At 38.9% G+C, this 14801-nt stretch overlaps 1 protein-coding gene across 1 annotated transcript in view; it reads left to right on the forward strand.

The window, feature by feature from the left end:
* LOC129145429 (uncharacterized) overlaps window positions 1–14801 on the forward strand; it is a 467971-nt gene that overhangs the window by 224879 nt on the left and 228291 nt on the right. The gene's annotated exons all lie outside the window — the stretch shown is intronic.

A 14801-nucleotide genomic window follows, 5' to 3' on the forward strand; every position in this document is an offset into this window, starting at 1 on the left:
CAATATCCAATAATTAAATGAGAGGTAGGGAGGGGGTTATGTAGAGAGGGAGTAGGTAAAGGAGACTTAAGGGGTTAGGGAAGGAAGTAAGGGTAGGGAAGGAGAGGATAGGAGAGAGATAGTTAACAAACGGTTCTCTCAACAAATAATGTGGGAAAACTGGGTTGCCATAAATTGGTCCTTGTGAGGGTCTTTGAGTCAGAAATTCTCAATGCCATTTATATGCCAAAATGTCCAATGATTCAACAGAAAGTTTAGAGCAGTGTGCTCTGTGTTAATCTTCCTGTTTTCCTCATACTTAAACATTTCAGCGAGGACAAGAACACTATATAAACGCCAACCTGTGGTTCAAATATGACCCCAGCCTGTTTCGGCAAATAAAGTTTTACTGGAACACGATTATCACTCATTCGTTTATATATTGTCTATGGCTGCTTTCATGCTCCATCAGCAGAATCAAGTAGAGGTGAAGAGATCTTATGGCACACAAAGCCTAAAATATTTGCTATATGACCCATTATATAAAAAGGTTGCTAACCCTGATTTGGAACATTTCAGAAAGGCAGCACTTCCTGAAATTGCTCAAAGAACCATTTTGCAGGTCACTCTGTGGGTCCAGTTTATCTGTAACACAGATGGGGAAATACTGAGTCAGCTCAGTCTTCCCTTATGGGTCGGTGTGCTCCCCTCCCCTTGCTGTCTTGAAAGCAGAACTCCCTGCACTGCCCACTTATACAGCTGCTAGAGGAGAATTTCTGTTTCTCTGAGACATGGAGTGGCAGATGGGGCCCAGTAGCTAAAGTGAATCTGTTCTTTTTTGTTAGATACAGCAAGATCAAGTTGAGTTACAGAGAAAGCTGCATGATAACAGGAAGCTTATCATTTATTTACTGAGCATGCTTTTTAGTCTTGTGCAGGAAGTGCGCTAGAGGTTACCTTGTGCTTCTGTCTTTAGGGACTTACAGTTCTCTGTCTCCTTGAAGAAAATGACTACAAGAAATACTAACTAGCATTGTGAAAAATCAGGGACTTAATTTTTAAAAAATGACCTAAAGGAGAAAAAAAATCTTGAAACTTTTCTCATACTTCAGAAGAGTAATGTCTTCTTCTGTCTGAGGTGTGATGATTAAAATATTATATTCTTTCTATAGACTTCAGCTTGTATCATCAAAAGAGGTGAATTTTTTTTCTGCTTATAAAGTGAATTACAATCATTGTCTATTGCTGTGTAAAAAACTTACCTCAAAATTTAAAAGTTAAACCACAAATATTGGTTATCTTGCAGTTTCTGAGGGTAAGGAATATGAGATTAGACTAGTTATGGGCTAGGGTTTCTGTTAAAGTTTCAGTCTAGCCATTAACTAGGGCTGCAGACTCTGAAATTTTGTCTAGGGCTAAAGGGTCAACTTTCAGCTTCACTCCTGTGACTGCTGATAGTAGGTTTCAGTTTTTGCCACAGGGTGGCTCATGAATGCCTTCTCCCACCCTCCCAAAGTGATCCAAGAGTGAAAGATTATGCCAAAGATCATGATCTAATCCAGGAACTGACATGTTATTTCTACTGTCTTCCTTTGGTCAAACCAACCAACCTTGTAATGTTTTGGGGTGAATTTCAAACTGTAATTCCCAAGAAGCAGGGGTCATTGGAGGCCATCTTGGGATTTGGTTATTTACAGACATGTCTGTGAAGAAACCTCCTATGTCCTCATTCCTTGTGCCTAGGATACACAAGATCCAAAACCAGGGAATTGGGCCTAGAATCAACTCTTCCCATGCAAGATCATTGCTAGTCTACAGAGCACTTTTTTTTTTTTTTTCGTAAATGAAAATGATTCCCTCCCTAAGATATTTTCTTTCCACTTGTGGGCAAATTGTCCTAATTATACCAACTTTGCTATAGCAAGGCAATGTACTACTTCTGCTGGAAACTGTTTTAATATATGTGCTTTTTGGGGGGGTTGTGAATGGCTCCCATATGTAGTCTGCAAATGTTTGGAAGGAGCAGTGCTTCTCCTAGCCTTAATCTCCCTTACTGGACCATAGGTTCTTGGGTCCTTAAATATTCATTTATTTGTTCAAGTCATATATGCTTAAATATTGCTATATGCAGGATAGTAAAAATGATGGATGGTAAAAAAGGACATTGTTTTCCTGGTATTTATATTCTAGCAGGGGATATGAACAATGTACAGCAAAACAAGAACATAAGAAGATAATTTCAGCTAACGATAGGAGCTGTGAAGAAAGTCCAACATGGTATATTGTAGTGAGTTAGTGGGCTTGCATGTGGGTCTTGGGGTAGGAATGAGGGGGATGCAGAGGAAAAAGGCTCTTCTGGAAAGAGTCAGTTCATCTTTGTCACCCCTGTTGCTAATAGATTGAATATACTAAGTATGCAACAATATGCATGTAAAGTTAAGGTGAAGGGAGAGGCCAAAGATTTAGCAAACAAAAACCGTGGGAGCACCATTTTGATTTCAGATTTCAGTGTATGTTAGTTTAACATCTAGAGGATGATGGAGTTTATATTATTCTACACATGCTTTTGCTGTCAGCAAAGCACTTAGACTTGGGGAGGTTTCTTTAAATAACTCTTATTTATTTCACCATCACTGCTAGAAAATAAATAATACCAAGAGGCAAAACCTATTCAATACAGTTGCTAAATCAGTCTTTAGTACTTAATTATATTAAAATTTCTTCCTCCCCCTTTTTTGTTGCATTGAGGCTAGCTTAGATTTATTTTATTTTTAATTTATAATGGAATGAGGACACCATGAGTAACTCATCCAATTTCACATTTCACATCTTCCGAGGGAGAAGTGTGGAGATTTTGGAGGTGGCCCAGAGGAGGGCAATGAAATGATTGAAAGATTGGAAAGTAGGGCACATAGAGAAAGGTTAAATAAAACTGGTGGATTTAATGGAGAAAATACCAAAGGATGCTTAGCATTAGAAAGAGGTGGAGGATATGTGTGAATTGCTTGTCATAGACTGTAGCAATCTGTGCTTTTATTGAAATTGGAAAGATTTGGGTCAGCTCTCAGGTAGCGCTCCTTACCCAACTGTTAGCATTCTTGGTTAGCATGAGGAATGTGACAGAACTTCTTGACTGTACCAGTCTGGCCCAGAGTTTTGGGATTCCAAAATTGTGCTTAATAATTTCTTATTAAAATGAGGGTAATTAGTCCGTGACTATGTTTATAAAAGATAAGAGGGTAGAGACTCTTATGTGCCTCTTGCCTCTTGGGTTCTTACAGTATAAGCCCTCAGTAAGTGGGAAGTAGATGTTGGAACACATTGGAGTATGTGTTCCTGTATATCACAACTATAATGAGGAAATCATGCTGTTCTCTGAATAGCAAAATTGTCAGAGACTTCAGAACATCACCCTACAACCTTTTGTTCTTTATCAATTTCCTTTTCTTAAGCTTGCCTGCTATGCATACTGACTGATTTATTTATTATTATTTATTTATACTGGCTATTTATTAAGGTGTATGTGGGTAGAACCTTGACCACTTGTACTTTATCAAGTTTCTTGCCCCAAAAGAAAGGTAGATTCTGAATCAGCTTTCCATACTTTGCTTATTAAAAATGTTACTGCTATTTAGTTTATTTGCTTTTTTGGTCTTGTTTCTTGCATGATTCATCTAACTGGGTTTGGAAACAGGATTTTCCATCTGAAATCCCAAAAGGCAAGCCTGTCATCCAGAGTTCAGGCTGTCTGAATAATAACCCATGTTGGTTCCTGGATCGTATTTGTCAATGACTTTTTGTGTGAAGATGTTAAATGCAGATGTCTAATTGGCATCTTCCAACACTATTGGTTTTTCATTTTTTGTGCTTCAAATATGCTCAAGGCTTAATGCAGGAAAAGGCAGCTAACTGAAAAATGTACATATTCCCAAAGTTGCTTGTCATCCAGCGATGGACAATTAGACTTGGAGGAAGCTGGCTGAGCAAAGGACGGCTGTGGTACAGAGGACAGTGGCTGGCTGGCTGGTTGGCAGTCCTGCTGCAGCATCTGGCAACTTCTCTCAATTACAAACTGCCATAGAATTAGGTCTGTCTCCCAGGTTTCTGCACAGCCACTCTTTTTTCTTTGCTTACCAGAACACTCTGTAAAATGGACGCCTCTTAGTAGCCCTCTTATATGTTTTTGTCATTAAATATTCTATACTCTCTTCATCTGAACTTTCTTCCCTATGAAATAATTAACCTGGATTTCCACAAGCCTTACCAGTCAGGGGAAGGGAGGCAGAAATGATGCAAAGCAGGGTAACTATTATAGTTTAAATATTTCTTTGACTTCTAGCTTCTGTCTGCTTTTGCAGATCAAGTTCTTTGAAAGTTACCCCATTGTAATCCTGAGATCCTTAAGGGATACAACCATTAGCCGATACCCTCAGCTTCAAAGTATCTGTCATTTCCTTTATCTCTTGTCTCAGTTACTTTATCATTTGATAGTGTCTATGAAGTCAGATTAAGGGTCTTCCATCCTAATTCTCTGAAGTTTGGGTCAGTGGTACTACACAATCTGAGAAATTATGGTAGCCATTAAGATTCTTTGATCCAATTTTTATCACATTTGTCACTCCAGGATGTCAGTCCCATCATCATTGCCTCTTACTGAAGCAGTGTCCTGTTCATACTTGTCAAAGTAAACGTTTACTGAGACAATTATTTTTTGTTGACTGAGAACTTGCTATGTTCCAGGCACAGGCATAACTGGTTGCTTGAGTAATGAAGACCCAGCCCCAACTTGCTCCCACCCCTATAACCTTGTGAAATGTAGGAACTACAAGAGGAAAGTACATTAGAAAAATAAAAAAAAAAAGTTGTGATAGGGGTTTTGATAAGGTCTGTTGGAAACCTTTTAGAGAAAGTTTGTATTCAGAGAAGCTTATCCAAAGGCTGGGGGCAGGGTGTATATCTAAACTGAAACTCTTACATAACCATTTAATTGATTATAGTGGTTCAAGTTTCAATCTTTATCAGTAGATTAAAAATCAGATTCTTTTCCCTAACATATCTTCCCACAATTTCCTGAACTATTTCTCTGGAGTTTGAGAGTTCATTTTATCTGTTTAGAGAAAACTGTTATCAGTAATATCCTTGGTGTTCATACTTCTACTTTTCATCATCCTTGTCCATCAATGAATACATGTAGTAGTAGAAAGGTGTGTTGGAATTATTCTGGGATTTTTCTTTGCTTCAGAGATTTAATGTCAAATCAATTGAAGGACCTCTTAAATTATGCAAATTGCTGAATCCCACTCCCAGAGATTTGTAAATTTGTGGGGTCAGAGAGTTTTGCTTTTTAAATCAGCATGACTCATTCTAATCTGAGTACTATCCTTTTATTAACCACTGTTAGAAAGGTCTCCTACATAAGTAGTAGGAGAATGAAGAAAGATATCATTACTTATTTTTCAGGTGAGTTTATTTTGTCTAAGCTGACATCCAAACCACACATTATTGCGAGCTTATTTGAAAACATATTAAGGCGTTCCAAGCAGATTTTTAGTTGTGCTATGAAACTGATTTTCTCATACAGCCATATTCATCCAAAGCTGTGGTGTAATTCTTAACATTGTTGTGTCTTTAAAAATTTCTAATTAATGTTGACCAGTTATTTTTTTTGTCTCTTGCCTTTTACATTTATCCTTAACTCCAGAAAGGATGTGAAGTATGTGAATCACAATAGACTGCAATTATCATTATAAAGTTAATTATACTTGTGTCAATGCTGAAATGCAGTGTGACATTTAGAAAGAAAGTTAAGTGTGGGCATGGAGCTATGGTGATACTTATCAAAAGGAGGTGGATGTGCATTTGATACTATTTTTTTAAAGATTTATTTCTGCATACAAGAGCTGGGGTGTAAGCCAGTGGTGTGGGGGGTGAGAGGATTCACCAGAGAGCATGGGGAGCAGAAAAGGCAGATCCACTGAAATACACTGCTGAGGGGAAGAGCAGGTGAGGCAGGAGAGGCCTGCTGCACCCTGTGGGTTGCTCCCTGGTGGGCCAAGGTTGAACTCATGCTGCAGTGGTTGCTGATAGCTTGATAGAGCTGTCTTTAACTCCTGTGCCACCAGGGAGGCCCGAGCATTTGATATTATTAGTGCATCTAAATGCACAAGTGTCCTTCTTCTGGCTTACCCACTTGAGGTTTCTTAATAATTTGGGTCATGTGCTGCTGGTTACACATCTCACTTTTCATGAATTGTGCTTCAAAGTTAGTGCTTGATTTTGTTTACCATAATTTTATTTTGGCTAAAATAAAATTTTAATTTATCAAATTAAAAAAAATGTTTTCAAGAAAACAAGAGATAACCAATACTGGTGAATATGTGAACTAAAGGGAACTCATGTAAATTGTTGGTGGGAAGGTAACTTGGTTTAGCCACTGTGGAAAACAATATGGAGATTCTAAATAATTCAAAATAGAATTGCCATAAGATGTAGTAATTCTGCTTCTGGGTATTTATCCAAAGAAAATGAAAACAGCATTGAAGAGGTGCCTATACTTCTAGATTTTTTGCAATGTTATTCAGAATAGCCAAGATATGGAAATAATTTAAGTATCTATCACAGGATGATTGGATAAAGATGTGGTCTATAAAATTGAACAATATTCTATTGTATATATTTCTATTGTTACATATGCAAATATATACTTATACTATTGTGCATATATATATATATATATATATATATATACACACACACACACAATGGAATATTGTATCTTCATGGGGAAGAAACTTTGCCACTTGTGACAAAGTGGATGGATCTCCTGACATGGTGCTAAGTATTTTGAGTGAGACAGAAAAAGACAAATATATATGTGGAACCTAAGAAAGCGAAACTAGTGAAAACTGAGTAGAATGGTAGTTACCAGGGCTTGGGTTGTGGGGAGCTGGGGAGATGTTATTAAGGGTACAAAATTGCAACTTGTTGATAGATAAATCCTGGAGATGTACTGTACAGCCCAGAGAGTATAGTCAACAATACAGTATGATAAACTTCCAAGTTGCTGTGAAACTAGATCCTAAATCTGGGTCTTAGATCTTGTGGTTCTCAATAGAAAATGAAATGATAATTATGCAACATGATTGGAATGGCAAGCTACAATCATAATCATGGTGCAATATATAAATGCTTCCTCTCAATGTCCTGTCCACCTTGAAATTCTACAATGTCATATAACAACTATATCTAAATTAAACCCCTTAAATTTAATTTTTTCTGATAATAAATACATTTATCATTATAATTTCAGAATACATGTTGTTACTTAAAACAATGACAAATTAGGAAAAAAAAAAAAAAAAAAAAAAAGTGAATAGGGAGGAAAAGCGGCAGGTCCCAGTGAGAACTGGGACACGAAGATAAACGGGTGACGCCAGCGAACTGCCCGAAGAAGAAAGTGGCCATAAAAGAGGACTAGAAGGGAGGGAAGCACAGACCCTGCTCCCCTCCCCCGCCCACAGAGGCGGCACTCTCCGACCGCAGAGGGAGGAAACAACAAACCAAAACGGCCAACAAGAACAAACGACGCAGCAAGCGGGACTGTGCGTGGAAAGGAACTATTGCAGCCACCACACCCCGTGAACGGGAGCTGAGGCGAACCCTGCAGGATCCGCCGCGGCGGTGAGCGAACGGCTCTGGGCGCCAATAGAGAAGAACAAAGACCCCGGGAGACGCGCACACAGCCCGGGCTGCCGGTAAGCTGGCGCAGAAACGCGGCGCACTCGGCGCACTTGAAAAGCAAGTGCAGACCAGGATCGCGGCTGCCCAGGTCCCCGCGCCTGAGACCTAGGCTTGCGGGGAGACGACCTAGGCTTGCAGGGAGACACACGGAGGTCCTCACTGAGGTGAAGGTCCCTCCCTGAGTGAGCAGGAACCAGGCACCCGGGCACGGGAGCGGTGCAAAAGGCGCCATTCCCCCGCCACTGAACTGGGCTACAGCCCGCGTCCTGGAACTGAGGGCTTTGAACTGAGACCCCGGGGCAAACGAAATTCGGGGCGTGGTTTCTCCACGACGGTGGGGCACAAGGCAGACACAGCACCCCAAAGCTGTTGAGGTGTACCCTACCATTCCCGCTCTGTTCTCTGTCCCACGGGGTGGGGGAGGCGAAAACAGCCCCCAAGGACAATAGGAGAGATCTCTCTGGCGCCACCTAGCGACCAGGAAAAAAAAAAGTCACTAACACCCTATAAAACAGGACATTTCTTAAGACTGCTTGAAAAGGGCAGAAGGTTCCTGGACCCAGTGGCCAGCCGGGAAGTTATTCCACACCAGGCCCTTCCGACCAGCAGTCTGAGCCCACAGAGGGAGCAGGCACCCACGTCCGGGGCAGACCGGGTGCGCAGAAGAGTGTGCCTGAAACCGGAGGCGCAGGGACTGCATCCCGCTTCGCCATTTGAGAACAGGGACATTTCTTCAGTAAAAACTGCCTAAAACCAGCAGAAAGCTCCCCCAGAAGACAGAGATGGCTCCTGGAAGAGCCAGAGGGGAGCGGAGAAGTTCCACCCAAGATGTCCAGTCAGTCCGAGCAACACAGTGTCCCAACGCATACGACAAATTAGAAAACAGACAGTAGGGAGTAGAAGAACCACACGCAACCTAAAAACTCCTCAGAAAGAAGCACACCACAAAAAGAAACCACTCCCCAGATTGCAACGACAGCAACTTGGAAGAACTTCTGAGCCTTCCAGAAAGAGAATTTAAAATTGCCATGATTAAAAAAGTGATAGATCAGAAGAAGGAAATTGAGTCCCTAAAGAGGGAAGTAAGAGAAATGCAGGAGATCAAAGCATTAATGGAGGAACTAAAGAACTCTGGGAAAAGCAATGAAAGCCAATAGATAAATGGAAGAACGAATAAGTAATCTTGAAGACACAGAAATAAAAAGAACCAAAACAGAAAAGGAAAGAGAAGTACGAAGGAAAAAGAATGAAGAAAGACTTCGGGAACTATCTGACTCCATGAGGAAAGGAAATATAAGAGTTATAGGAATTCCAGAAGGAGAGGAGAGAGATGTAGGAACAGAGAAAATATTCATGGATATAATTGAAGAGAACTTCCCAAATGAGAAGAAGGAGCTGAAAATTGATATACAAGAAGCAAGAAGAACACCAAACTTCCACGACGAAAGGAAAAACACAGCAAGACACATAATAGTAAAGCTCCCAAGAATCCAGGACAAGGAAAAATAATGAAGCTGACAAGAGGGAAGAAACAGATAACATTCAAAGGAAAACCAATCAGGCTGACATCAGACTTCTCTGAAGAAACACTACGGGCAAGGAGAGAGTGGAGGGACATAGTCAACAGACTCCAAGAAAACAGATGCCAACCAAGAATACTCTATCCCGCAAAGCTCTCTTTCCTCCATGAAGAAAGAATATGGACCTTCCCAGACAAAGAGAAACTCCGGAATTTCATTGCGACTAACCCCCACTCCAAAAAAATACTACAAGGAATCCTAAAGCCAGAACCTCAGAGGGACGAATAACAACGAAAGAAGACCAAAAAAAAAAAAAAAGTTATTAAAAGAATAAATAAATAAAATCAAAGGAAAGACAAACATAATGGCAAATACAGATGCTAACATATCAATATTAACTCTAAATGTAAATGGACTAAACTCTTCAATAAAAAGACACAGAGTTGCAGCCTGGATTAAGAAACAAAACCCAACCTTTTGCTGTCTCCAGGAAACACATTTAGCTACAAAAGATAAAAATAGGCTCAAAGTCAAAGGATGGAAAACAATCCTACAAGCAAATGGGCCAAAAAAGAAAGCAGGAACAGCTATACTTATATCAGATAAAACAGACTTCAAACTCAAAAAAATAAAAAGAGACCCCAATGGTCACTACATTATGATTAAGGGGACAATACTTCAAGAAGAAATAACACTCATTAACATATACTCACCAAACGAAAGAGCACCAAAATATATCAGACAACTGTTGTCCTCTCTGAAAACAGACATCAGAGAAAACACATATGTAGTGGGAGACTTCAACACACCACTATCAACAATGGATAGATCAACAAGACAAAAAATAAGTAAAGAAACTAAAGCTCTAAATAAGGACCTACAGCATTTGGGCTTAACAGACATCTATAGAACACTAAACCCAAAAAAAACGGAGTACACATTCTTCTCAAGCGCACACGGATCATTCTCCAGGATCGATCACATACTGGGGCACAAGACAAACATCAACAGATACACCAAGATTGAAATCATACCAACCATCTTTTCTGACCACGGAGGCATCAAACTAGAAATAAATCATAAAAAGAAGGCAAGGAACTATCCTACCTCATGGAGATTAAAAGCCACACTACTGGAAGACCACTGGACTAACGAGGAGATCAAAGAAGAAATTAAAAAATTCTTTGAATTGAATGACAAGGAGGACACCAATATCCTAAATGTATGGGATGCAGCAAAAGCAGTAATAAGAGGAAAATATATAGCAATAGAAGCTCACATCAAAAAACAAGAAAGAACTCAAAGAAACAACCTAATCTCGAAGCTCAAAGATCTAGAAAAAGAACAACAAAAAACCCCAGAACCAGTAGAAGAAAAGAAATAATAAAACCAAAGCAGAAATAAATGAAATTGAAACTAAAAAAACAATCCAAAAGATCAATGAAACCAAGAGCTGGTTCTTTGAAAAAATAAATAAAATAGACAAACCCCTAGCCAGGCTCACAAAGGAAAAAAGGGAGAAAGCACAAATACACAGAATCATAAATGAAAGAGGAGAAATCACAACGGACACAGCAGAAATCAAAAGAATAATCAGTAACTACTATGAACAGTTATATGGAAACAAGTTCAACAATCTAGAGGAGATGGACAAATTCCTACAACTCTACAATCACCCAAAGCTAGATAAAGAAGAAATAGAACACCTAAACAGACCAATTACAAGCAGCGAAATTGAAATGGTAATTAAAAACCTCCCCAAAAACAAAAGCCCAGGACCTGATGGATTTACAAATGAATTCTACCAAACATTCAGAGACGAATTAGTGCCTATCCTTCACAAACTCTTCCAAAAAATTGAGAAGGAAGGGACAATACCAAACACGTTCTATGAAGCCAATATTACACTAATACCAAAACCGAATAAGGACAACACAAAAAAGGAAAACTATAGGCCAATCTCCCTAATGAACACTGATGCAAAAATCCTCAATAAAATTTTAGCCATCAGAATCCAACAATGTATCCATAAGATAATTCACCACGACCAAGTTGGATTCATTCCAGGGGCACAAGGATGGTTTAACATCCGAAAATCAATCAACGTTATCCAACACATCAACAAAAAGAAATATAAAAACCATATGATAATATCAATAGATGCTGAGAAAGCTTTTGACAAAGTGCAACACCCATTCATGATAAAAGCCCTTGAAATTCTTGGGATACAAGGAACATACCTCAACATCATAAAGGCCATCTATGACAAGCCAACAGCCAGTATCATTCTCAATGGTGAAAAGCTGAAAGCAATTCCATTAAGATCTGGAACAAGACAAGGATGTCCACTCTCACCACTGCTTTTCAATATAATACTGGAAGTCCTAGCCAGAGCAATAAGACAAGAGAAAGACATCCAAGGAATCCAAATAGGAAAAGAAGAAGTCAAACTATCACTATTTGCAGATGATATGATAATATACATAGAGAACCCCAAAATCTCCACAGAAAAACTAATTCAACTCATCAATCAATTCAGTAAAGTGGCAGGATACAAAATCAACACGCAAAAGTCAGTAGCCTTCCTATACACAAACAATAAATCTGAAGAAGAAGAAATCAAAAAAACCACCCCTTATTATCGAAACAAAAAAAAATCAAATATTTGGGAATAAATCTAACAAAAGAGGTAAAGGACCTATACAAAGAAAACTATAAAACACTGTTAAAAGAAATAGAGAAGACACAAAGAAATGGAAAGACATCCCCTGCTCATGGATTGGAAGAATAAACATTATTAAAATGGCCATCCTACCAAAAGCAATATACAGATTCAATGCTATTCCAATCAAAATCTCAATGGCATTCTTCAAAGAAATAGAACAATTATTGATGAAATTCATATGGAATCACCAAAAACCCCGAATAGCCAAAGCTCTACTGAAAAAAAAAAGAAGGAAATGGAGGCATCACACTCCCAGACTTCAAGCTATACTACAAAGCCATAATCATCAAAACTGCATGGTATTGGAACAAGAACAGACATACAGACCAATGGAATCGAATAGAAAATCCAGAAATAAACCACAGATTTATGGTCAACTAATCTTTGACAAAGGAGCAAAGACTATGCATTGGAGCAAAGAAAGTTTGTTCAATAAATGGTGCTGGGAAAACTGGGTCGCTACATGCAAAAGAATGAAGCTTGACCACTACCTCACACCATACACAAAAATCAACTCTAAATGGATTAAAGAACTAGACATAAGACCTGAAACCATAAAATACATAGAAGGAAATATAGGCGAAACACTATGGGATTTGCACATCAAAGACATCTTTACAGACACATCACCCAAAGCAGTGATAGTGAAGAGAAAGATAAACAGCTGGGACTACATCAAATTAAAGAGCTTCTGCACAGCAAAAGAGACAATAACAAAAACAAAGAGAAACCCCACCAACTGGGAGAACATTTTTGCACCCAACACTAATGATAAAGGACTGATCACAAAAATCTGCAAAGAGCTGATGAGACTCAGCAACAACAAAGAAAATAATCCAGTCAAAAAATGGGCAGAAGAGCTAAAAAGAAACTTCTCTGAAGAGGAAATGCAAATGGCCAACAGACATATGAAAAAATGTTCAACATCACTTGTAATCAGGGAAATGCAAATCAAAACTACCATGAGATACCATCTCACACCAGTGAGAATGGCACATATTAAAAAAACTAGCAACAACAAATGTTGGCGAGGATGTGGAGAAAAAGGAACTCTTGTGCACTGTTGGTGGGAGTGCAAACTGGTCCAACCACTATGGAGAGCTGTGTGGAGATTTCTGGACCTACTAAACATAGAGCTTCCATATGATCCAGCAATTCCACTCCTAGGTATTTACCCAAAGGACACAGAAACATCAATTCCAAAGAGCACCTGCACTCCTATGTTTATAGCAGCACTGTTTACAATAGCTAAGCTTTGGAAACAACCCAAATGCCCAAAAATAGATGACTGGATCAAGAAGATGTGGTACATATATACCATGGAATATTACTCAGCATTCAAAAAAGATAAACACATGCAATTTGCAGCAACATGGATGGCACTGGAAGGGATCATGCTCAGCGAAATAAGCCAAAAAGAAAAAGAAAAATACCGGATGGTCTCACTCATAGCAGGAATCTAGAAAACTTAAATAAGGGACCAGGAAAATGAATATAAGAAAGTGAAAATCAAAATCAACAAAAACTATGAACCAGAGACACTTTTTGGGGGTGGGGGGGGCGGGAGGGGAAGGATTGGGGTCAGAATGGGGCGTTTGCAATTGTATGGGGGAATATAAAAATAAAATTTAATATTTAAAAAAAAAAAAAAATAAAACAATGACAAATTATATTCTTAAAACATGATGCGTCAAAAATAAGTCTGTTGGTGAATTCAAAATCCTATTATTTAAATGCATGTGAAGAGACTCTGCTGAAGCCCAAATTGAGCTAGAAAACCAGCTACCACCCCTTTTCTAAAAATGTAGGAAAGAGGGAATCTATTAAAAGGTAGTGTCTAGGGACTGTTCTGGATTATTAACATTGCTACTTAACTGGGGTTTAAGAAGTTTCTTTGGAATTTGAAATCCATAATACAGAAAGGAATCTAATCTTTCCATGGAAATTCAGTGTTGCCCCTATAATCAGTAATCATTTATACACTTTCAAAGTACAGAATCGTTTAATTGAATAGAATTGGAGCTGGAAAGTAAAGGGACCATCTAATTTAACCTTATTTTATAATTAGGAAAATGAACATCAGAGGAGACACACAATCATTTAGTGGTAAAGTCTGATGCATTTGAAGTTCACTCCTGTTGCCTCTCACTGTGGAAATATGATTTCAGTGTTTGGTTAACTTCTAGTTATGTCCTTGATAGTTCTCCTTTCATCCAAGTAGAAAACTGAATTCTCCTCTCACACTTCACCGTAGAGTCCAATCTCATTAACCTCAGTGAGACAGGAGAGAGTAGGAGGGCTTGAGAGCTTGTCCCAGTCCTGCCTACTTAGATGGGCAGATGCTAGAGGAAAGTTGAATTGAACAGGCAGAACACAGCATTTAGCTTGCATGCCAACCTCCCTGTGGCAGAAATTCAGGAAACCTGTGAGAATCAGCAAAGGCCAGCCCAGAATTACACAAGGATTCTGAAAGGCAGATGGAATGCGGTGATGGTGATGCAGGAGTTGGCAATACTTAATCGGTCTATTGATGATTTTCCAAACACACCAATCATTTACTCATCTCCATGCCTCCAACATCCTGTTCTTTCTGCCTGAGGTATCTGTAAGTTTCCAATGAATTGAAGTCTTGTAATTTGACTCTTAATTTGAATGAGCTATCAAAGTAGATCATTACACTCTACAAGTAACAGAAAATGTGTCAATGGCATGAGAAAGGATTAGGCAATAGTAATGGCATCGAGCTGTTCAAGTGCTTAACACTTTGTTAAGCTTGTCTACTCTTGTCCTTTTACTCATGCTCACAAAATGGCTGCTCCAGCTCCTTGTACCTTATC

The sequence above is a fragment of the Talpa occidentalis genome, unplaced genomic scaffold (assembly GCF_014898055.3).
Source record: "Talpa occidentalis isolate TD23 unplaced genomic scaffold, MPIMG_talOcc4v2.1 talOcc4.10, whole genome shotgun sequence".
NCBI classification, from domain to species: Eukaryota; Metazoa; Chordata; class Mammalia; order Eulipotyphla; family Talpidae; genus Talpa; species Talpa occidentalis.